The sequence below is a fragment of the Panulirus ornatus genome, chromosome 9 (genome assembly GCF_036320965.1).
Source record: "Panulirus ornatus isolate Po-2019 chromosome 9, ASM3632096v1, whole genome shotgun sequence".
Taxonomy (NCBI): domain Eukaryota; kingdom Metazoa; phylum Arthropoda; class Malacostraca; order Decapoda; family Palinuridae; genus Panulirus; species Panulirus ornatus.
The window spans coordinates 7,963,815-7,989,658 of NC_092232.1; the positions used below are offsets into that span (position 1 = coordinate 7,963,815).

Genomic DNA, 25,844 nt, shown 5'->3' on the forward strand with positions numbered 1-25,844 from the left:
CTAAGAGTGAAAAAGTCAGCAGACAGGTTAGTAAGAAAGGCCAGAGGATTGTAATGTAAAGACTGTATTATAGGAAACGGACCTAATTCTCTTTGGAGCTGTGAAAACAAAGCGTACTGAAGGGATCACATTTCACACCGTCTGGCTTGGCGGGTTTACGTGATGGCCAGGAGGGAAGGAAGAAGACAGAAGGAGGAGTAGGAGGAGGAGGAGGAGGAGGAGGAGGAGGGGAAGATGGGTTGGGTCTCTTATTAAGGGACAGCTTTAAGTTCCAGGAGATCGTGGAAGACGGCCCATCCAGACAATACATAATGGGAGGGAAGTGCATAGTGTTGTTGGTGTTACATAATCCCCTGAAGAATTATAGATCCAGGACAAATACACAACGGTAACATTGAAGGAATAATTATGATGGCCTTTGAAACAGTATAACACGCACTTCTCATCATTGGTAAGGTATTAATAATGAGGGGGAATTCCTATTATGTATTAGACTGGAATATAGTCTGGGAGAATTTGGATTCTCATTGTATTAGGAAGTCATGGAGACACAAGCTTTCATTACGTATCCAGGAACATCTCTCGTATCACCATGTCATATAACACTCTAGGATGAGAGGGAATGATTCAACATCACTGGATCGTATTCTCGCACATGCCAGTATGGAAGTTGAGAATACCATATGTGATACACCAGTTACCAAAAAGTGGTTATGTACTCATTCTGTGTGGCTATCCGTTATCTGGGGCTGCTGAAAGAGTGGAGATGAGACTAGATTAAAACAGGAGATGTAGTCATGGAAACTTATACGGAACTTTATGATCTCTGTGGCAGCATAGATTAGGAAGTGGAGTTTAGTAACAAGGAACCAGGCATTTTGGTAGAGTTCTTTGGCAGTAAAGTTGTCGGAATTTGGGTACTTCGAACCTCAAGCACAGAGGAAAGACTGAGAAAAAGGGAGGAATGGCTGAGCAACAGATGTCATAAATGCAAAGGAGCTTCTAAATGAAGTGTGACGAAGATTTAGGTGGCACTTCATCTAGGTGTGGCTTTTGTTAAGTACAAGAGAGCGAGGAAAAAGAAAAGAGTATAACAAGATAAGAAACGAGGAACACAGAAGCTTTTGTAAAGAAAATTTTGCAAGAGGAAATCCAAAACGTCTTCGTAGATTCACCAGGAGCAAAATTTCAGCTGAGAAAGTGCTCATCAGGTTAAGGAGTTCAGTGGGAGTTGTGTAGAGAATGATTTAAAGATACGTAAGGAACTAAATGGCAAGTTTGAAAAAAAAAAATTCCAGTGGAGGACACTACTGCCCAGCACCAGGGAGACAGAATAGAGAGGAGGTCTTAGAAGGCATTGAGATATCTAAAAGAGATATCAACAGAGTACCAAAGGTTCTTGACCTATGCGAGGTTCGTGGTTCTGATGAAATTTCACCATATGTGTTGAATATCTGTGCAAAAACACAGCATACAGTGTTCGAGACTTGGCTGGGTTAAGGCATAGAGCTAAGGGAGTGGAATTGGCAAATGACATGCCTATCTGTACCAAAAGGACAAAAAGAAGGGGCGCTGAACTACTGGCCAGTTACCCTGACGAATGTGGTCTGTAAGGTACTGGAAGTCATGATTAGAAGAGATATAGATGACTCCTTTCAGAGAAGAAATTGCATAGTGAGAGACTCTTCGATCTTAGGGAAAAATATTGAATATGTAACGAACCTCTTAGATTTCTACGAGAGAGTGAGCTCTGTCTTCGACAAGAGAGAAAACTGGATGGATTGCATTTGTCACTGTACCAAATGGAAGGTTGATTAAGAAGCAGGATCACCAAGCAGGAATAAGGGGATAGACTCCTTCGACATCTAGATTATCTTAGTGGAAGGGAACAAAAGACGCATATCATAAGGGGTTTTCTCGAAATGGGTTAAGGTCACCTTTGGAGTGCCAAAGGGTTCTGTTCTGGAACCATTACTCTTCTTGATCGATATGATAGTTTCCAGAAGGTTTGGACCCTCCCACCTGAATGTGTATGCAGAGGACGTAAAGATCACAAGGGAACCTAAAGGAGGGGGAACTGCATTAACCTACAAGGGGACCTAAACAGACTCCAAAGGTGGTCTGACATAGGTGGACGATATTCAGCCTACGTAATTATGAATCACAGCAGATGGGTGACTGTGAAGGAAGGCCTCAATATGAATCGTATCTGGCAAGAATTATGCAACAGGAAGCTCTGTGTGTGAGAAGGACTTGGGAGTAGGTAGGCATCTCTGACCTGTCACCAGAGACCCACATTAGGTAAATAGGAAATAAGAAAAACCTCTCTGTTGGGATTATCAGAATAGCATTCAAGAATATGGATAAGGATGTACTCATTAAGCTTTTCAAGTCCTACATAAGACTAAATCTAGAACACGCTTCTCATGCTTGGTTGCCTTACCGGAAGAAGCACCAAGAACTAATAGCGAAAGTCCAGAGGAGAGCAGCAAAGATGGTACCCAAATTAAGAGAGCTGGAGGAGGCCTTAGATTTGTCCACAGTGAAATAGAGAAGAGTGAGGAGTGACCTGATCACAACCATCAAGTATCAAGATCACTTTGATGATGTTGATAAACAGTTCCTTGAAAGACGCAGGAACAGAACATTCAGTGGCCATTACATGAAAGGAAAGAAGAAACTTATCAGAAAGGAAATGAAGAAGTATTTTCATAGTTTAAGAGTTGTGAATGAATTGGAATAAACTGAATGAGGACAAAGTAAACGTGGAAGGCATGCAGCTGCTTGAAAAACTGTGTGGTAGTAAAAAAAAATGTTCGAGATGAGGCCACACGAATGTAAAGCTCCCGCCCCGCACGCTTGGTAGGTAATTACACACACACACACACACACACACACACACACACTGTGAAGGCTGTCGATAACTAGACCCTACTCCGAGATTTCTGGAAAGTTTGACGAGTGAACAAATCGATATTGTCTCTTAAGAGGCGAGTGTCTCAATTATTGGCTTCCCTGTATCGCAGAATACGTTACTGGGTCATATAAAATCGGACCTAACGTAGCAGAAGCAACTGGCTCGGTCGGCAAAACTCTTCGTCTTGACGAAAGGTGTTCGTCTCTCGAGGTTCGTGAGGAGAGAACGAGCCATCTAAAGACAAAGGGACCCATGGTCGGAGGAATAGACCTTCCGAGTCTAATAAGACCAATAAGCCATCGTTTGTCTTGGTGGTTCAATAAGTCCCTCTGATGTCTGAAGGAGAGCACTTACAAAGGGACTGGAAGCAGCCTACCTACCTACCTACCGACCCACCGACCTTCCCAACTTCGCCTCAATTAAACCCAAGAGCTGGTTGCGTTTCACCTGATTGAATGATGGTAATCAACAGGACCACACTCACTCCTTTGATCAAGATCAAGGAAACTGAGTGCAGAGAGTACCCCGGTAGCTGTTATTGCCTTCGGGAGGGACTGGTATAAGATGCATATCCCCCCCCGCGGTTAATGCTGTCAGAGACGCGATGTTGAACAGTCTTAGGCAATAACGGAAAGCAGAACAGTGTTGTATTATACTCGCGGTTATGTTTATCCTAAAGGAATATACACCCGCGTTTATGTTTATCCTAAAGGAATATACACCCGCGTTTATGTTTATCCTAAAGGAATGTACACTCGCGTTTACGTTTATCCTAAAGGAATGTACATGCACGCAAGTACATTGTGGTATATAAAGAGGAAATGAGGTAGGCAAAAAATGCGAGGAGGGAATGAATAAGGGTAGAACATGGGAATGACAGACAATAGATAGAGGGGTCCATTGGCCAGTGTTCATGTTCTCGGTTTTGAAATGAAATATAAAACGTGTAAATGGATGAGGCAAACATGGAATGGTTCATGGAACTTAACAGGATTAAAACTGGAGAGAAATCCTACGAGACGAGCTTCAGTGTTGAGTGTGGGTCGACTGGTGTTGAGGAAAGCTTAGAATACGTTGCCTGTGTTCAGGGCTTCAAAGCACGTCAGTGAAAGGCCTTGACAGTCAAGCTGTAAAATTCATACAGAAAATGGACGGCAATGGTAGCGTGAATGACTGAACGAAAGTGTAAATTGAATCTCTTAGAAAGGAAACGGAGGAGGACGAAAACATGCAATAGCCTTACTGGAAAGGAAAGAAATGAAACGGAGGAGGAAGAAAATATGCAATAGCCTTGCTGGAGAGGAAAGAATGAAACAGAGGAGGACGAAAACATGCAATAGCCTTACTGGAGAGGAAGTATTGGATATGGACGGATCTATTTAGCACAGGAATACCTGAAACCCTGATTTAGGTACAGTTAGGTGCCTGTAACGGATGCTTTGCAGTAAATGAAAGCTGGTCCCAAGGAATATAGGTGAGGGTCTCCTGCATGGTGGGGGTGTGAGGAGCAACTGACGAAGACAAAGGGACAGACAACCCTCATGGGTTCGAGTAAAATGCCCATGCGTGCTGCACTCATGGTCAGTAACGCTGACCACTACGCCACGGAGGTACCGTGAACAGCTCGCTAGGGATTGCCTTAAATAAAATGGTCATGGAAGGTCAGAGTGACGACTGACTGCTCAATATTGTACGGCTAACGTGAAGAAAAAAAATGAAATAAAAGAGAAATGCAGAACACTAATAAGGTTCGCTGAAAACCTAAAGGAAGATCATCAAATCATTTTGGAAGCCATGAAGGTGTGTGATGTTAGATGAAGGAGATAACAAGCGGGAGATTCACCAAATTTGATCAGCATGATGAAGCTTGAGCTGAAGGAGAGCTAAAGTTTGTCATGGTCTGTGGCCTGCAAGAATATAACGAGTCCAAAACAGATAGTTTTCCAGGTTGTGATATGAGTTTTAGGAATGATATCGATCTCGGAAACATGAAAAAAGATAGCGTGAAAGATAGCGAAAGATCGAATAAGATTGACATCTTCCTTAGTAACTGGAGAGAGGGTGAGGAGCCGCACACACACACACACACTTCAGGAATTTTATCCAAGTTGGCGGAGTGTAGCGGAGGAGTACTGAAAGAGGCATAGAGACTACTAGTCGATAAAGTGGGACTGTAGAGTAACGAGAGAGAGAGAGAGAGAGACCCACAACACTACGAGTCTTAAGACTACTAACCAATGGGAGTAAAGGCCTTGAGTAAAGTGTACACAGACACAGACCACTGGAGTGTGGACACCTGACACAGGAAATCACCCTGTCTATCATGGAGGTTATGGTGGCCTGGGCCACGTCTCGTATTTTCCCTTATAACACAGAAGGAAAGGAGGAGAGGGCGAAGGAGGGACAGAAGTGGTATTGGTCCATTGGTCAAGAGCTATTGGTTCTATGATCGTCTCGTCTGGATATACGTAAAGGAAAAAAACCCAACATCAAGGAGATCCTACTTAACAGTATACAATCCTCCGAGGTTAGCAGACGAGAGGGATCAAATACTCGCTGATGGTAGTGGATGTATGTGATACGAGTGGTGTGGGAACCCCTTTGTCATAAGACTTCTCCCTGATCTTCAAGCTCTTATGGTGGTGGATCTCACTTGCCGTGGAACTGACCGAGACTATATGGATCTACATGAAGGAAGTGAGAAATGGAGATACAAGTTCTCATAATGTCTTTATAGTAGATTTTGATGCTGTAACATGCTACCGAACACTCACTCCCTGGAGCCACAGAAGAACAAGATACACCATCATCACTGGATCTCATCTTCATCTCTTCAGACAACCTTCGAGATGTAAAGAGAATCAATATCCCATTTGGGAAGCAGTAGTGACGATGCGTAGCTCGAACTCGGGTTATTATGTGGTTATCATCGAAATGAGGAAGGGATGACAGGGGAATCCAAGTGTCTAAAATGAGACGCTACAAAAGAAGAGACAATCTTCAGAGTTGAGTGATCCTTCTAAAGGATATGACTTGAGATACCAAATGCCATACTCAGAGGTAGAGAGATATGTCTGTGAGTTATCGCCGAAATGGTGGAAATTGATATGAAAAGAAGCTATGAAAATGAAGCTATATATACAGCACAGCAGCAGGTAAGCAGTGTTTTGTGTGTATATATATATATATATATATATATATATATATATATATATATATATATATATATATATATATATATATATATATATAATCCTCCCCTCTCGTTTTTTTTTTTCAATTTTCCAAAAGAAGGAACAGAGGGGGCCAGGTGAGGGTATTCCAAAAAAGGCCCAGTCCTCTGTTCTTAACGCTACCTCGCTAACGCGGGAAATGGCGAATAGTTTAAAAGAAAAGAAAGAAATATATATATATATATATATATATATATATATATATATATATATATATATATATATATATATATATATATATGAGCTAAGATTACGGTAGAATGAGGCAGTCCGGGCGTCAGAATTTCGGACAGGAGAAGGAGATAAAGGACGCTGTGGACAAGACAAATGAAAGTCTGCAACAGTTTTATAGATTTATCAGGAGCCAGTTGTCCCGTAAGGAGAGAAGTTAATTACACGGAAGGACCCCGTGGTGAGGGCTGCAGCTACTGGGGAAGAAGACGTTGTGAGGAGTGGAATGTGTGTTGTTACAATGAAGGGGGAAAACATGTATTACCTCTCTCTCTCTCTCTCTCTCTCTCTCTCTCTCTCTCTCTCTCTCTCTCTCTCTCTCTCTCTCTCTCCATACTCGATCAACAGTTTCCCCGCGCGTTAGGGAAGTAGTGCCTGGAACAGAGGGAGGAAGGCCTCATTCTGGAACAGAGGGAGGAAGGCCTCATTCGCCTCCTTCCCATCCCGTTCTCTCTCCCACGCACACACCGTTCACTTTCCTCTGTATGTTCAGGGCGCACGATCTCTCAAAATCTTGGCCACACTCCATCCTTCCTTCCATCTTCCACCTCTGACGTGGTTTATATATATATATATATATATATATATATATATATATATATATATATATATATATATATATATATATACATACACAGAGTGTGTGATGACTACTGGTCTCCCCTGAAATATGAAATGCCGTCGGTCATTATGGGTCATCACAGGTCACTGTAGGTCACCACAGGTCATTGCAGGCCCAGAAGACACACACAGGCGCGCGCACTCTCACAGAGAGAGAGAGAGAGAGAGAGAGAGAGAGAGAGAGAGAGAGAGAGAGAGAGAGAGATAAGAATAAAAAGCAGACCTCTCACAACCAGGGAAAGACACACACACACACACACACGTGCTCACTCGTACCCTCAGAAATGTTACAGTTGAGAGAGAGAGAGAGAGAGAGAGAGAGAGAGAGAGAGAGAGAGAGAGAGAGAGAGAGCTAGAGGCCTCACGAAAACTTTTCGTAAAAGACGGCTTAAAAAACCTTAGTCCTACAACTTTTCGTTGGGTAAATAATTTTGCTGCAGAATCCCTGCTATTTACAGGTTAATTTCGGGAATTTTTTGTTTGTTTGTTTGTTTGTTTGTTTTTGGGAGAGCACAAGATTTTTGTCTGTTTAGACAGAAAAAAGAAAAAAGGATAAAAAAAAGGATAAAAAAAAAAACGCGCGCGTAATAGGAATCATCAGCATATCATATAAATCTATCTGAAAACAAATGTTTATACGTGATGTTGTTAGGAGACTATGAATCCTTCGCATAACTCAGTCGGTTTCATTACACACACACACACACACACACACACACCAAGAAGCCACCACTGCATCGTCCCCGCCACCATCACCTACCTGCACAGACACCTCCTCCGTCCCCAGGTTGCAGTTCAGCGCCACAGTCACAACGGGCGGCCTATCCGCGCAACGGGTTCGGTCCCCATCCCAGCCATTGTGAACATTTCTGATGTAACATTTAACATTTGTGTAAAGTATTTTCTTTATCTTTTACCCGTTTGACACCGTCTGTCCTTCTGCTTACTGTGTAGTGTATTTACTCTTATATTTTCAAACCTTCGGCTTCATGCTTTGTGCAGTAACGAAGGTTTATTATTGTTATTATTATTATTATTATTATTATTAGTATTGTTGTTATTATTATTATTATTATTATTATTATTATTATTATTATTATTATTGTTGTTGTTATTATTATTATTATTATTATTATTATTACAATTATTAGTATTATCATCATTATTATTATTATTATTATTATTATTATTATTATCATTATTATTATTATATTATTATTTTCATTACATTATTATTATTAGTAGTAGTAATAATAGTAGTAGTAAAAGTAGTAGCAGTAGCAGGTATACTGTTATCACGTCCACGCACGCTGGTGTTCATGGGTTACAGAAGCAGAGTGGCCAAGTGGCGATTGTATCATGAACAAACCAGCCAACCATTTAAACTGGTCCAGTTTCTCTACCCAGGATATTATCTCCAGATGAATGTTTTACATATGATTGTAACGCGAATGGTCACAGGAAACTACCTTATAATGTTCGGGGGAGTCAAAAGGAAGCTGTACTTCAGCGATAAGAGACTTAAAAGTTTGGAAATGACTAATTTGGAGTTTGTTTTAAGACGAGGTTAAAGAATGGAAAGTGTGAAAGTTTTTTGCTGATGCCAAATTCCATTGTCTTTTCTTATATTTTTTCCCATGAAATTTTTCGTTCGTTTTTTTTTCTGTAATATTTCTATATAGCTATAGTTATATATAGATATTTGAAAGTTGTATAGTGTATAGGCTTTCTCGGTGAGAGCTCCTAGACAGGGTCAGTTCGACCAGTTCTGTCGTGAACATGGTCATTTCGACTAGCCCTATCGCAGACATGATCAGTTCGACCAGCTCTGTCGCAGACATGATCAGTTCGACTAGCGCTATGGCAGACATGATCAGTTCGACCAGCTCTATCGTAAACATGGTCAGTTTGACCAGCTCTATCGTAAACATGGTCAGTTCGACTAGCGCTATAGCAGACATGATCAGTTCGACCAGCTCTATCGTAAACATGGTCAGTTCGACCAGCTCTGTCTTAAACATGGTCACTTCGACCAGCTCTATCGTAAATATGGTCCGTTTCACCAACTCTATCGCAAACATGGTCAGTTCGACCAGCTCTATCGCAGACATGATCAGTTCGACCAGCTCTGTCGTAAACATGGTCAGTTCGACCAGCTCTTCTGGACTTATGATTGGGGGGGTTCGTGTTGGGTAAGTTCCTGTTAGCAGTGGTCCTGTCGGAAACGCTTCTTTGGCCAACGGTACGTTTTCTGTTGACAACGGTCTTGTCCTTAAGGATTCTGTTGGTAACGGAGCCTAGAGGCACTTTTGCCGTTGACAGCGATCCTGAGGGATAAGTTTACTGTTGATAACGGTCCTGAAATGTAAATTTACTGTTATGAACGGCCATGAAAGGTAAGTACCCTGTTAGTAACGGCGCTGAGAGGTACGTATCCCTTTGGTAACGGGGCTTAGAGGTAGATTTCTGTCAGCCTCAGACCTGTAGGTAAGATTACGTAAGGTCACGTAGGGTAAACTTCCCGTTGGTAACGGCTTGTGAGAAAACTTCCCCTCGCTAACGCCCCTGTTATGGGAAAGACTCCCTCCCCCCTTCCTCTGGGAAAGACCCCCTCCTCTGGGTAAAGGTGTCGTTGATATCAACTTTCCCGTAATTTTTTGCCCATCTTGTAGGGAAAGCGCCTGTTGGGTAAGCCTGTACTGTAGGTAAACCTTCCTTTAAGGTAAGGCCGTCGTTGGGTAACGGCCCGTTTGGTATCAGAGAAAATGTTGGTAACGGATTTCTTGGCATATAACGGTACCGTTTGGTTATAGTCCTGGTGACTGTCGCTCTCGTAACGGTACTGTTGGTAACAGTCCTGTTGAGAGTTTCTTTCATAATGGTACTGTTGGTAACAGTCCTGTTGAGAGTTTCTTTCATAATGGTACTGTTGGTAACAGTCCTGTTGGTCATCTTTGTCACTGAAGTACTGTTGGTAATGTTCCTGTTGGCAGTTAGTATTATAAGGGCACTGTTGGGAGCTGTACTGTTGGCTTCCGTTATCCCAACGACACTGTCTTTGACAGTCCTGTTGGCAGTACCTGTCATAACGGTACTGTTGGTAAAAGCCCTGTTGGCCGTCATGTATCATAAATGAACTGTTGGCACCAGTCCTGCCCTCAGTCGCTGCCATGAAATCCACCGTTGGCAACAGCATATCATAGTGCATTCACACGATGTAACTCAAGGTAGCTTCAAACACATGTTCGAAAATATAAACAAATGGTTTATGATATCAAACATCCGATGTCAGAAACTGGAAATTGTTGCTCAGTTTACGCCATGAAATTTAACAAGGTGTTATTGTAAGTCGTAATGCTCAAAAAAAAGAAATAATCGGGGTGAGAAGGGGAAGTAAGAATCACGAATAAATTGTCAGGACATCAGAAACATTACGGACAATCGCTTGTCATTTATGACTGAAATATACCTAAATATCAAATAGAATAAACATTGTATAGGTATACGTATTTATCCCAGGGTTTAGGGGTTGAAAGTGTGCTTCCCACGTATTTCCTGTGTTTTGTAGTGGGCGACCAAAGGGGGAGGAAACTGGGGGAGCTGGAAACCCTCCTCTCCTGGAACAGAAGAAGGAACCAAGGAAGGAGTGCTTATCCTTCTCGAAGGTTCAGACTGAGGGTGTCTGAATGTGTGCAGATATACGTATGATGAGAAGAAGGGAGAGGTAGGAAATATATTTGGGGAAGGGAACCCGGGTTAGTGTAAGGACGAGAGCTGTGGAAGGGGTAGCACTGCTGCTGAAGTAAGAGTTGTGGGAACGTTGAAAGAGTGTAGTGAAGTGAGCGCGAGACTGATGCATATAAAAATGATGTTGGATGTCGAGAGGAAGATGATTATTAGTGCTAAGGCACCTGGAATTGAGAGTGATACAAACGAGAAGCTTTGAAGGAGCTGTGGTTTCGGTACATTTCACACGAGAATAAAGCGTGGATGTGAACGAATTTCATTTTCACGCCTGTTCCTGGCGTTATCTCGTTAAACGGCGAACATGTATGAAATACATACACACACACACACACACACACACACACACACACACACACACATATATATATATATATATATATATATATATATATATATATATATATTTTTTTTTTTTTTTTTTTTTTTTTTTACTTTGTCGCTGTCTCCCGCGTTTGCGAGGTAGCGCAAGGAAACAGACGAAAGAAATGGCCCAACCCCCCCCCCCATACACATGTATATACATACGTCCACACACGCAAATATACATACCTACACAGCTTTCCATGGTTTACCCCAGACGCTTCACATGCCTTGATTCAATCCACTGACAACACGTCAAACCCGGTATACCACATCGCTCCAATTCACTCTATTCCTTGCCCTCCTTTCACCCTCCTGCATGTTCAGGCCCCGATCACACAAAATCTTTTTCATTCCATCTTTCCACCTCCAATTTGGTCTCCCTCTTCTCCTCGTTCCCTCCACCTCCGACACATATATCCTCTTGGTCAATCTTTCCTCACTCATTCTCTCCATGTGCCCAAACCACTTCAAAACACCCTCTTCTGCTCTCTCAACCACGCTCTTTTTATTTCCACACATCTCTCTTACCCTTACGTTACTCACTCGATCAAACCACCTCACACCACACATTGTCCTCAAACATCTCATTTCCAGCACATCCATCCTCCTGCGCACAACTCTATCCATAGCCCACGCCTCACAACCATCCAACATTGTTGGAACCACTATTCCTTCAAACATACCCCATATATATATATATATATATATATATATATATATATATATATATATATATATATATATATATATATATATATATATATATATATATATATATATATATATATACATAATCAAAACGGTACTGTTGGCACAAGTCCTGTTGCCTTCTCTATCATGACGGTAACGCTGGCATTATCCATGGGCGGTCGATCGTTCTCACATAACACACTTGACAACAATGCATCATACTCGGCTCCTGTGAAGTAACTCAAGGTACCAAATAATATAAGAAAATATGTTGAACATAAACGAGTGGTTCATATGTTGAACCACACGATGTTCATAAAACCCAGAACTGTAGGTCAGTTTCCACCGTGAATTTTAACAAAGTATCTTTGTTAGCTGTAATGCTCGAAAATGGGGAGGGAGGGGAGTGGAATCATACATCAAAAATATTGTCGACGGTCACTTATCATGTATGAATGAAACATACCTTCGTATTGGATACAGTAGACAGATGTGTATGTACGTGTGTGTGTGTGTGTGTGTGTGTGTGTGTGTGTGTGTATGGATCAGATATCTGCTTTAGATAATGTGTGCGAGAAACAGAAGTGTTTGTATATGGCATTTATGGCTCTGGAGAAAGCATATGACATGGTTGATAGAGATGCTTTGTGGAAGGTTTTAAGAGCATGTAGGTGTGAAAGGAAAGCTATCAGATGCAGTGATAAGTTTCTGTCAAAGGTGTAAGGCATGTGTACAAGTAGGAAGAGCGAGAAGTGAGTGGTTTCAAGTGAAAGTTGGTATGCGGCAGGGGTGCGTGATGTCCCCACGGCCGTTTAATTTGTTTATGGATGGGTTGGTGAGGGAGGATAATGCAAGAGTCTCGGAGGGAGGGGCGAGTATGCAGTCTGTAGAGGATGAGAGGGAGTGGGACGTGAGATAGTGTTTGTTTGCTAATGATACAGCACTAGTGGCAGATTCGTGTGAGAAACTGCTAAAGGTGATAAGTGAGTTTGGAAGAGTGTTTGAAAGGAGGAAGTTGAGAGCAAATGTGAATAAAGGTTATTAAGTTTAGCGAGGTTGAGGGACAGGTTAGTTGGGGTGTGAGTTTGAATGGAGAATAATTGGAGGAATTGAAGTGTTTTAGATAGAAGCAGGTGAAAGGGCCAAGCTTCTGGAAGCACTGAAAAATGTGTGGAAAGAGAAGTCGCTATCTGAGAAGGCGAAAATGGGTATATTTAAAGGTATAGTAGTCCCAACAATGTTGTATGGATGCGAGGCATGGGGTATAGATGAAGATTCGCATTTACCTCCCTGACTGTTCCATCCATGAACAGATTAAACAGCCATGGTGACATCACACACCCCTGCGGGAGACCCACCTTCATGTGGAAGCACTCACCCTCCTCTCTTTCTGTTCACTCACATGCCTTGCTTTCTTGATAGAAGCTCCCGACAGCTTCCATTAGCTGTCATCCCACACTGTATAATTGTAACACCTTCCACAAAGCATTTCTGCGAACCTTATCATACGCTTTCTAGGGATCCGTAAATGCCAGCTACCAAACCATCTATTTCTCCAAGTATTTTTTACACAGATTCTTCGACGCAAACATCCTCTACCACTCCTAAGGCCACTTTGCTCTTTCCCAGTCTGATGCTCCGTGCATGCCAACACACTCTCAGACACCACTCTCCCATACAACTTACCAGGTACACTCACTAATCACCTCTGGAATTCACAGAGTCCAATACTTACTTCTCGCTCTGAACACAAGGAAGGCGTATGGTCCAGATGGAATCCAGCCTCGTATTTTGAATAGCTTGCGCTTCTTAACTGGTATCAGCGTTTACTCGTTTCTTCCGTTTATGTTCAAAAAAGCAAAATGTGTCCTTCTTCTCCTAAGGAAGGGTGACTGTTTTAACTCTTTCAGCCAACTTCTTGCTCCTTTTCCATCTACTTTCCCTAGGCTTTGAATCCCTCCTTCACTCCCGTTTTCTTAAACATATTAAAACGGTTTACAGTCTTCTCTCTGCCCAACGGCATGGCTTTTCGGAGGGGAGGATCCACCTTTGATGTTCTTACCTAAGTAGTCTTACACATGTCTGGTTCTCATCTCTGAGAGATTTTCGAGAATCCTACGTTGTAGACCTTGGCATACCAAGAGCTTTTGGTAGGGTATGGTCATAGCATGTCATCTCCAGGCTTCCCCCTCTTTTCGCTTCCCTCCCACTCCTCTGTTCCCTCATATCTAACTTCCTCTCTGGCCGCTCTGTCTCCGTAACTGTTGGTGCTTCAGTCCCTCCCTCATTCCCTGTTCAACCACGACGTTTCTCGGGTGGGTCGGTGGGTGGGTTCTGTCCTGTCTTCCACTCTCTCCCTCCTCCTCCTTTTTCAACGACTTCGTTTCTTCGGCAGATAACCAGATGTATTCATACGTTGACGTCTTAACACTACATTCTTCCACATCATGCAAATCTGCCCCTCACTCTCGCGCGCTCGGTCTGCATCTCTTCTCGTCACAACTTTTTGATAAACCCAGACTTGAGCAGGATTTCCCCAGCGAAGCAGACGCAACCAGGTTAAACTTAAAGTCTCTGAAACCTAAATTTCTGATCATCTCCCTCATCTAAACCCCCCCCCCCCACACACAACTTTCCTTATCTCCTATGATGGATTTGTTATTCCACCACTCTACACATTAAACATACTTTGTTGTGACATTTTAAACCTATCTTGAGAATCTCATATTACAAAATGATAGTTAAGTCTGTCTGTAATAAATTTGGGAGTCCGGTTCGTATAGCGTAAATCCTCCTCCTCCTCCTTCTGCTGCTCTCACTTCTTGATTCTAGACCCACATACTTACTGGAGAGAGTCGAATCGGAAGGGATCCGACGTGTTAGTTCTCGACACTAGGACTGCTTGCCCTACGCCGAGTGTTGGTTCAGTTTCCCTCTCCTTGTACAGATATTGCTTTGGATTCAGCCCCAGAGAGCTGGGTGCTTCATGTGACGCCGTCGTAAGATTAGATTGAGTTAGATTTGTACCTTAACCCAAATTAACTAAATCTAACCTAATCTGATTGAACCAAGTGTATATATATATATATATATATATATATATATATATATATATATATATATATATATATATATATATATATGTATATCAACTGACTGTTAAATTTCTTTCTTGTATGTCCCCTGCTGATGTGATTATTACACGAAAGTGCACTTAGGGAACTTATCGTGTTTCATTTCCCCGTGGACTGTTGGAGGTTTGTATGTTCTATGAATGTGCGCGTTCATATGCACTTTATTCGTATATATTATATATATATATATATATATATATATATATATATATATATATATATATATGTGTGTGTGTTGGAAGGGATCACAATTTTGCGAGTGTGCACATGTGTGTGAAGTTCGAAGACGTAAAGACCGAAAAACAAATTTCAATCCGTAATAGGCATAAAAAAGAATGAAACAGAAAAACGCCTTACTGTATAATGCTCCTCTCTCTCTGTATCGTTTTCTCACTCAAGAAACTCTCTCCAAAAGATTCTTATCATATTTCATCATCTTTGAAGATGTTGTCAAGCCAGTTTTTATGCTTGAGGACGTAGATAATCCAGAAGACTCTTGGCATCTCATCCAAATGTCGAAAAAGTATTGGATGAAGATGATCGAGCTCCAGCCTGAATACACCATTACATGCTTCGGCATATATATATATATATATATATATATATATATATATATTATTTGTATATTATACTTTGTCGCTGTCTCCCGCGTTAGCGAAGTAGCGCAAGGAAACAGACGAAAGAATGGCCCAACCCACCCACATACAAATGTATATACATACACGTCCACACACGCACATATACATACCCATACATTTCAACGTATATATATATATATATATATATATATATATATATATATATATATATATATATATATATATATATATATATATACATACACAAAGACATATGCATATATACACATGCACATAATTTTTACTTAGTGCCCTTATTCGTTCCCGTCGCCACTCCGCCACACATGAAATGACAACCCCCTCCTCCCGCACGCACGCGAGGTAGAGCTAGGAAAAGACAACAAAGGCCACACACACACACACACACACACACACACACACACACACACACACACACACACACACACATATATATATATATATATATATATATATATATATATATATATATATATATATATATATATGTATATATATATATTGTGCACTTCCGCGCTCCATGTTCCAGGATGGTTTCCAGAATTCGTGTCGTACTTCAGATTCTTCGTCGCATTCAGCGGGCGATCTTCCGAGTGAGGAATGTGGCGATGATTCTTGTTGGCGTCTGTACATACATGCGTGTGCCATCTGAATCCCTTGTCTTTAATTACATTTTCCCTCCTCCCTCAGTCTCTGATTTAATAACCGTTCTAATACCAGTACCTTAATTAAACTGAATGTCAATTGCTTTTTTTTTTGTCTTTTAATTTGCAATCTGCTCTATTTTCTATTTTTCCTCATCAGTCTTCCTTTTATCCATTTTTTGCTTCTACTATCTGTAATATATATATGTGTTCGGTGCTTTTCATACATTGTATTGACGCTTCCTTCTGTCCCTGTTATTTGATGGTTGCCGGATGTCTTCGCCTCTCTGTTCTCTCGCCCTATTCTCCTCATCATTCTTCATAACATTCCAGTCTCTCTCGTCCATTTCTCACTCTTCCTTTCTTGTTTGTTTTACATTAGACCAGTCCAGTCTTCAGTTTTCTCCCGCATTAACATTCCATAAATGTGATTCAGTCCTTCAGAAGAACCATAGACTCCTGGTGTGACCTTTATTGATCTCGACAACCATTTCCAGTATTCTGATGTACACCTTTATGCAGTGTCCTAATATTATTTTTGAGTCCCTGCTGTAAGTCCTTGATAAAAGTTCTCTTCAAGGACCGCAAGTCAAATCCCTAACCCAACAGACTCTATTGGAACACAAAAGATGCTCTGTATCACTTTATATATGTATATATATGTATATATTGCAAGAGATCACAATGGTGCGCGTGATCTAGTGTATGCCAAAAAAAAAAAAAACAGGAAAATGAAACACGATAAGTTCCCATTTCACAAAAGTTCACTTGGGAACTTATCGTGTTTCACTTTCTCGTATTTTATTGCATATATATATATATATATATATATATATATATATATATATATATATATATATATATATATATATACATATATATATATATATATATATATATGTATATATAATATTCATTTCATGTCAGAATGTCTCGCATCTACCCTCAGTCAGTTTTCATCATACTCTTTTCCACGAAACATACGAGGTCAGAACGGAGAGAATTTTTGTGAACATTTCATAAACTTTTTCCTTTGTGCTCTACCCTCCTTGTTCTGTGATCCTCACTGGGAAGATTAGCTTTTGGCGTTGAGGTTTTCAGGTGCAACGAATCCCCTATATATATATATATATATATATATATATATATATATATATATATATATATATATATATATATATGCACACACGCTTCCACTCTTTGTCTGTCGTATACGATGCACGAAGATCCCCCGAGCTTACCATATAAAGAGCCACGCCTCACAGACAGACTACCCTGTGGTTAGTTATCCTTGACCACATCACATGCCTTGGCTAAGCCAGGTAAAGACTTCTGCAGTGACACTCCCTCTCACTCCATGCATCCAATTCCATCTAGCTCGCTCCCTCCCCTTGTTCCATCCACGTTCGAAGTATATAGAATCCTTTGTAGCCAATTATCTTAATTTCGTTCATTCTGTCCATACGGCTTCACCAGACCAGCGCCCCCTGATAGGGCTGGAGAGCCAGTCACAGGCTACGTTCACCGTCGCACATCTACGAGAGTGTGTCCATATCTCGCTTGATCACCCTCCCACCCACCCGCGCCACGCATAGTCCTTATGTATCCTTCCCTCCATGTTGATCACATCCATTCTCTTTCGGTTTTCTCTGTAAGCAAGGCCCTTGGCAGGGCTCTTACATTCGTGCGACACCGTCGGGACTCCTGTGCCTTTACACACGCCCATACCTAAATCTTACAGACACTGACGTTTCCTTATATCCAATCCTGAACGTAGGAAAATTCAAAATCTTCCTCTCCCACTGTATGACGTACTGTGTATTCAGTTTTATCTCTTTGTTTGTATTGATAACTTCGATATGGACCATCAGGTCTCTTGTTAATCTAACCTTCCCGTGTACTCACAATGTGTACTTCATTATGGATCATCAGGTCTCTTGTTAATCTATCCTTCCCGTCTACTCACAATGTGTACTTCATTATGGACCATCAGGTCTCTTGTTAATCTATCCTTCCCGTCTACTCACAATGTGTACTTCATTATGGATCATCAGGTCTCTTGTTAATCTATCCTTCCCGTCTACTCACAATGTGTACTTCATTATGGAACATCAGGTCTCTTATTAATCTATCCTTCTCGTGTAGTCCCCGTGTGGACACATGTTCAGCCCATCCCGTTTCCCATGATCCCACTCATAATGCCCATTACCATACATTTATTCACGTCATCATTCGACCTTCTTCTGTCGCAACGCTGTGTGTGTGTTGTCGCCAACCCTCTGCGGTCTCTCACTTGGGAGTGTGCATGTCCACCCGAGCTATTTGTTAGCGTTGTAAGCAAACATTATTAAATGATTCACCTCCAGCACCCTGCAAAACCTGGAGGGGCGAGCGCTCCCACCACTGTGCTCCGAGACCCCACCGCCACACTTGCCTCCCTCACCACCACCACAACACCACACCCTCACCCTGGCTGTAAACAGATTAGCCCACCACAGTGGCATCACACATGCTTGACGCAGAGTTACTTTCAGGGACAACGACTTACCCTCCTACTTTCCTGGTCGCATACACACACACACACACACACACACACACACACACACATACACACACACACACATACACACACACACACATACACACACATATACACACACATATACACACACATATACACACATATATATATATATATATATATATATATATATATATATATATATATATATATATATATATATATATATATATATAAGTAAATGAGTTATTGAGGAGTTCTGAATACCCATTCTATCTTTTCAATTACTATTTTTTTTTTCATGAAAAAGGGATTTGACTAACCTCACACGTGACGACAGTTCATTAAACAGCTTTGCCCAAATTCAGACTGTAATTCATTTTACTCTCATTTGAATAGGCTATTAAATTTCCACACACACACACACACACACTCGCACGCACACACACGCACACACACACACACACACACACTGGAGGGTGTGTGACGGGGGGAGGGGGAGGGAGGGATGGGGGGGGCAACCCCGGGATTTCAGTACTGCCCTTCGGGAGGTGAGAATTACAGACGCTTGATTCGCAATGATTAGAAAACAATTGAATTCGTTAATTCTCAGTGACAACCCATTCGAAAGATACTGGGTTTTTTTGTTTTTTTAAGCTGGGGGGGTAGGAGGAGCTTTGGTTTTGCTGGAGGTGGAGGGAGGGGGTGTTTTTTTTTTTTATATCAATTATCATGATGGGAAATAATAACCCGGAAACAGCAGCCAGTACACTAATCTCGGGTTGTGTTGTGGAGTACGTGACTGCTGTACGTAAGTGCTTGGTGTAATGGTTTGGTAAAATAATGGGTAACGGAATATATATATATATATATATATATATATATATATATATATATATATATATATATATATATATATATATATATATGGTTTGTAGATCGTAAATTACGTTTCATTTCGTTGAGGCAAATTCAGCATCATTTTCTATATTCTAAATGTATGTAGGAGTCCTACAATGTGTTATGTGCTCTGCAAAAACAATGAGGCAATTCGATTCCATCAAGAGCTCAAAAGGTGATATCCAATCCCATTGTAGAATAGGAGCGGATTATTCAGTCCATAAGGAAGAGAGGGGGATCAACAAAAAACGGAAAGAAACCAGTAAAAGCTCATTACATGTTCTTTTCCCCCCACATCCTCATTGAGAGGAAAATAGAAAAAGAAAATGTGAGGCTGTAAAGTGAGTCGTGGCGTTGATAACTTGTATGCCAGGGTTCAGAGCCAGACAGCTTATCAAACGGGATAAGGTGCTGGGAGTTGTCGTCTTCCTTCGCTGAGATGGCACCGGCAATTGAGGCCATAATGAAGGCCATCTCATTAAAGCTGTGTGTATATATATATATATATATATATATATATATATATATATATATATATATATACACACACACACACACACACACACACTATACCGGAACGTGATCTTGTTACCCATTTTAACGACCAACACCTAGAGGTGGATGAACAGGCGGGTCGACTGTGGACCGACTGTCGCAACCAGGATTCGATCCCATGCCCTCGACCCTGGGCGGCCCGTAAGTAGTTCACGGTCAGGAACGCTAAGCCGTGGGTGACATCTGCTATAACCTATTTCTTCCCATGGATGATAAAAGCGAAGATACTCGGATGTTACTGATGATGATATGACGAAAGATGTCTACATATCTAGACGTAAATGCTGGTGGAGATTTGATGGCACTTTTCACCTAGCATCCCAGACATTCCTCATGAGGGTATAGCTACCACCATTGCCACTCACCTCAGCTGTTACTACCGTGCTGGTCGTTCCACCACACAATAACCATCACCTTTTAACACCTACCACCACAACCAACACATCACTGCCACCAAACCCCCCCGCCGTCACCACCAGCGACCGCCCCCAACACCACATCCTTCCTAGCCACCACCAGCTTCACCCTCCCTCCAAGGTCTCCTCCTCCTCCTCCTCCTACGACCACCACCGCCACAGGGGCATGCTCCACACACTCATCTACATGATTTAACCTATTTACTCGCCCTACGTCTTTGATGCTGCTCAGGGAAAGGGGAACGCCTCCATGTAGTTGCCAGCGCACCGATAGATTCTGTGGTGTTTCCCGGGGACAGTCTTGGGGGGGGGAAAGTACCTTTCCTTTTAACTATATTTCACTGGAAAGACTCGGCTCTGAATTCTAGAAAAGGAAAAAGTCTATAATCCGTCTCGAGAGCACTATGCTTTAAGCGATCTTACTCACAGGTATTTAGCTTCTGTTTCTCTCGTAGGGGAAAGGATCATTTACAACGGGGAAACAGAGTTACTCGGTCCCGTAAATAAACAGACGGTGTGAATTCATAAGTGAAGAGAACGGGGGGGGAAAAAAAATGCGATGAGAGGAGAGGAAATAGAAAATCCTTAATTGCTTTTGTCTGCAGAGGCGGCAGCAGCAGCACCAACAGCAGAGCATCCGTGTATGTTAGACAATAGGAACCAGAGATGAGAAGTTATAATAATGAAGCAATGAAGATGCCTTGTGTGTGTGTTCAGGCCAGTCACGGCGCCTCCCATATATCAGCGGCGTTATTAAACAGCACACACAGACGAGGAGGGAGGGCAGCAATTATGAGGGTTACAGCCCCCACTGTGTCGTCTCGGGCAAGGTTGCTCTAGCCGCACAGCTGTAGCAATAACCCTCAAAATACTGTCCCCATCAACGAAAGAGAAAAAAAGAAGACTAAATTGTTTACAAAAGAATGACCTGGTGGGAACCCGGATGAGAGGAGTGTACACAGTCGTGGATACAAAAAAAAAAAAAAAGGAAAAACCCTTAAAAGAACAGACCAAATTGAACATTTCACAAAATTCCTGGCGTTTATTCTATCAAAGAACATTAGAGAAGGATCTGATTAAGGAGTCTAGTAGTTTGTTGATATCCTACTACACAAAATGTTTACCAGTGACATAGAAGAACTTATGAGAAAGTTGCCACAATTTTATTTTCATTTCCTCTCGCTCATCTCAGCAGGGACCTGTGTCTGTATAGGCTTGATTACTTACCCATTACGTAGAGAAAAATAAACATCGTTGGTGTATTTCGCCTTTGGCGTCGCCAGGTGTCGATAGTGTGTATTGATTGTTCTAAGACTTCACCCGGAGAGTACAGTTTCCACAGATCTCGGGAGCCACCATTATTAGAGAGAGACCATAGAGTCTCTCAGACGATCGTTAGAAAGGCGGGGTGGGAGGTTGAGTCATGTGACTTGAATGGTTCTATTATCCCGCGGGGCGTCCATGTGTTCATGTGGCGGATCTGACAGAAGCCAGGGTGTCCTAGTGACGGTGTCTGTGGTTGTCCGTTTGTCCCTCCTCTTCACGACTCATCACAACCGACCAAGAAATTAGTACATGAATTCCACCACCAACTCTTTCGGTCTTTTCCACAACAGATTTTTACAAACGTAAGACACAAACGAAAAGAGTCTCTTTTCTCTGTAACAGAGCACAGTGCTATCCACTTTTCATGTCCTCTTGTTAGAGTTGTCTGAACGATTGAGAATCCATCAAAGGGGGAGAAAAAAAAAGGGATATGAAGACCAAAGCGTTAATCAAAACCCAATGTATCTTAAACAACAGTCGAGCTCTCCAAGTGGACCTCTGAAGTACGACATAACCATTACCCAATTGGACTGATGATTACTCGTCTCGCACGTGACTCAAGTCTGAGAGGCATCTTGGAACTCAGTGCCTCGTTCCTTTTTTCCAGCAAAGCATCAGAGTGTGTGTGTGTTTGTGTGTACTGAGAACCTTTTAACTAAACCATCCACCGTGGTCCTTGTTCAACGAAGTCCAAAGACCCTTCCACTTCACTGGTATACACAGGAGGAGAACATCCTCTATGTTTTCAGAAAAAAAATCTGTGGTTCGCCAAAGGCACAAGCCCTCTGCCCTCTTATGAGGAGCTCACCATCACCTTCCTCATAGAGTCGCCAAGGTATTCGAGAAAGTGCGAGCTATTGGCTGGCTCTCAATCAATCTCCCTCTCTCTCTCTCTCTCGCCGAAGTCGCAACACGACGAGGGCTGGGGCCAGCAGCGCAACGTCCGTCCCCGAAGGAGGCAAGAGCCGAACTGACTACTACTCCTCTCCCGCACCGAGCGCCTCTCGCAACCAGCCCGCACGGAACCATCTGAGTGTCCCAGCTGACATCACACCAGCTGAAGGGCGCATGGCTACGCTCACCTTGGCTAGCCTCGCCCGCCCTTACAGAGAGTAAAGCTCTAATCAAAAGTGGAAATTGAGAAGCTAAGAGTTGAACGATGAAGGAGACTGCAAAGAAGGCAAGGGGCTCTCCCTCCCTCCTCCCTGCCACACACCCCATCAGAAGGAGCTCTCCCTCCCTCCTCCCTTCCACACACACCCCCATCGGGAAAGCGATACTGAAATAGACACGAAATGACAGAATTAGTTAAATCTGGAAGAGAGTTTGTGGAAGGTAGAAAATATAGGAAGAATCTGAGGTGCTTAAAATGTAATATTTGGTTCTTTTCATATTCCATACAGAGTTAAACCTAGGTGGGTATTACGTTGCTGTGAGCATTAGATGCTCGCTTAATATACGATGGAATATTTCTTTTTCCTCTGCGAGTGTGTGTGTGTGTGTGGGTGTGTGTGTGTGTGTGTGTGTGTGTGAGAGAGAGAGAGAGAGAGAGAGAGAGGTTGTATTTCTCCTATAGCAGTACAGAAACGGAAAGAAAATGATACATGAATCTAAACTACACCTTCACCCATGGCGTGGTGAATTGTCAACCACTACGTCTTAACTAAACTTTAAACATACTAGGTGTTAAATACGACACCCTCATTCACACCCGCCGCAAACTTTACGACAGAGGCCGTAAAGAACGTAAACGCCCTCAGAACACTTATCGGCATCAGTTTTGGGACAGGAAACGAAACTTTTGGTATCCTGTGCTAACAGTTCTTCCCCTCTGTCTTAAACAATACCTCGCCCGCGTCGTCATTCCTTCTCTTCGGAGCAAAACTGAACAAAACAGAGCACTAAGAACAATCACCGGCTTCTTAGCAATCACTAACATTCAGTATAATTGCACAACGGAAAGAGGAAAGAGATTTTTACTGCCAGTGCATTTTCACTCAAACATGCTTGACACTCAGTGGTGTACACTGTACCCCTCCCATCTCACCTGTACAAACTTCATTTGCAATAGTTAACCCCAGTGTAGAAATAAGGTGCCGATCCCTGCTTTACACTTTGGTCCCATGCTCTTGCAGACTCTCTCTCTCTCTCTCTCTCTCTCTCTCTCTCTCTCTCTCTCTCTCTCTCTCTCTCTCTCTCTCTCTCTCTCTCTCTCATACCAATACATTAACACAACGTATCAGGATGTGATAACTCGACAAACACCGTACGACCACCCTCCCAGCCCGGTCATGAACTTCTCTTCACATGACAGACACCCATCTGAAACTACATCCCTCAGGCACGTACGAGTAATGCTTTCGTCATTGCATTTTGGTTATCACTCCTACAACATAAACACTTTTTTTTTTTAACCTGTGAATCCAACCTGTAGATATGAGCGACACACACACACACACACACACACACACACACACACACAAATGTATACACCAGCCGATCATAACAAACGTTTTATGCTTCAAGCGTGAACCATCTCAACAATATACCCGGAGTAGAAGTGACATCACATAACGTGAGGGTCGGCAGGGGACAGGGAGCGTGGCCAGACTGGACGTATGTAAGACCATTTCACTCACCTGCTCGTCGTCACTCGGGCATGGCAGACCAACGTGGTGGGTGTTGGGAAGGGGAGGGGAAGAAAGATTCTGGTAGTGGAAGATGATGAACATTATCACATGGTGTCCTCTGCTGCTGAGCCCTGGCTCCATAAGAGGAAAGGTCAGACATATTCACTCACTCGAGTCTCGTACAAAAAATATTGGTTAAATGAGAGTGTGGCGTTTGGATCTATCGCAAGTTGATTTTTTTTTTAATTCATTTCAGAAGAGAATCGACGTTTAAGTTCTAGCAAAAAGAATTTATACGATTTTATATGCCCTCATCATTCAGTTCACGATATACGAAACACCTCCTGCCATTTTCTTTTCTTTTTATAGAGAGAGAATAAAGAATGTATTGTGTGAGTGGAAGAGATATACGAGATCAGGATCACATATATCTCTCTTGGTCTCCGTCTCTCACACCTGTGAGAGACTCCCAGACCAATACATAATCACCTTTGGGAGGAAAATGGGGTGATTTACCAGCATCTTATCGGGAATGAACCTCTCCATATATATATATATATATATATATATATATATATATATATATATATATATATATATATATATATATATATAATTATTATACTTGATTGCTGTGCCCCGCGTTAGCGAAGTAGCGCCAGGAAACAGACGAAGAACGACCAATCCACCCGTATACACATATGTATATACATAAACACACATACACGTATATATATATACATATACATATTATCATGAACACATATACATACATATACATACACAGACATGTACATATATACACATGTACATATTCTTGCTTGTCTTCATCCATTTCCGGCGCCACCCCGCCCCACAGGAAACCATCGCAACCCAATGCGTCATCAAGGTAGCGCCAGCAAAGCAGACAAAAAGGCCACATTCGTTCACACTCAGTCTCTAGCTCTCATGTGTAATGTACCGAAACCACAGCTCCCTATCTCTATCCAGGCCCCACAAACCTTTCCATGGTTTACCCCAGACATTTCACATGTCCTGGTTCAGTCCACTGACAGCACGTCGACCCCGGTATACCACATTGTTCCAATTCATTCTGTTCCTTGCACGCTGTATGGAAAGTGCTGATGAATTATGACCCTTGTACCCACGCAGTAATTGGTAACACTCCTCTCATTAAACTCAGGTGGCATTCCCCTCAGTACCTGGAGCTAATTTGTTTAATTAGAGCTAGCGTATCCGCCCGCCACCAGGGGCAGATGATGTATAAATCATGTATAAATGACGATAATTTATGAATGA

The 25,844-nt window shown here is 42.1% G+C and overlaps 1 pseudogene; it reads right to left on the reverse strand.

The window, feature by feature from the left end:
- The window catches only part of LOC139750190 (zwei Ig domain protein zig-8-like), a 69,504-nt pseudogene extending 46,609 nt beyond the window's left edge, over positions 1–22,895 (reverse strand).
- Positions 22,896–25,844: the final 2,949 nt, after the last annotated feature.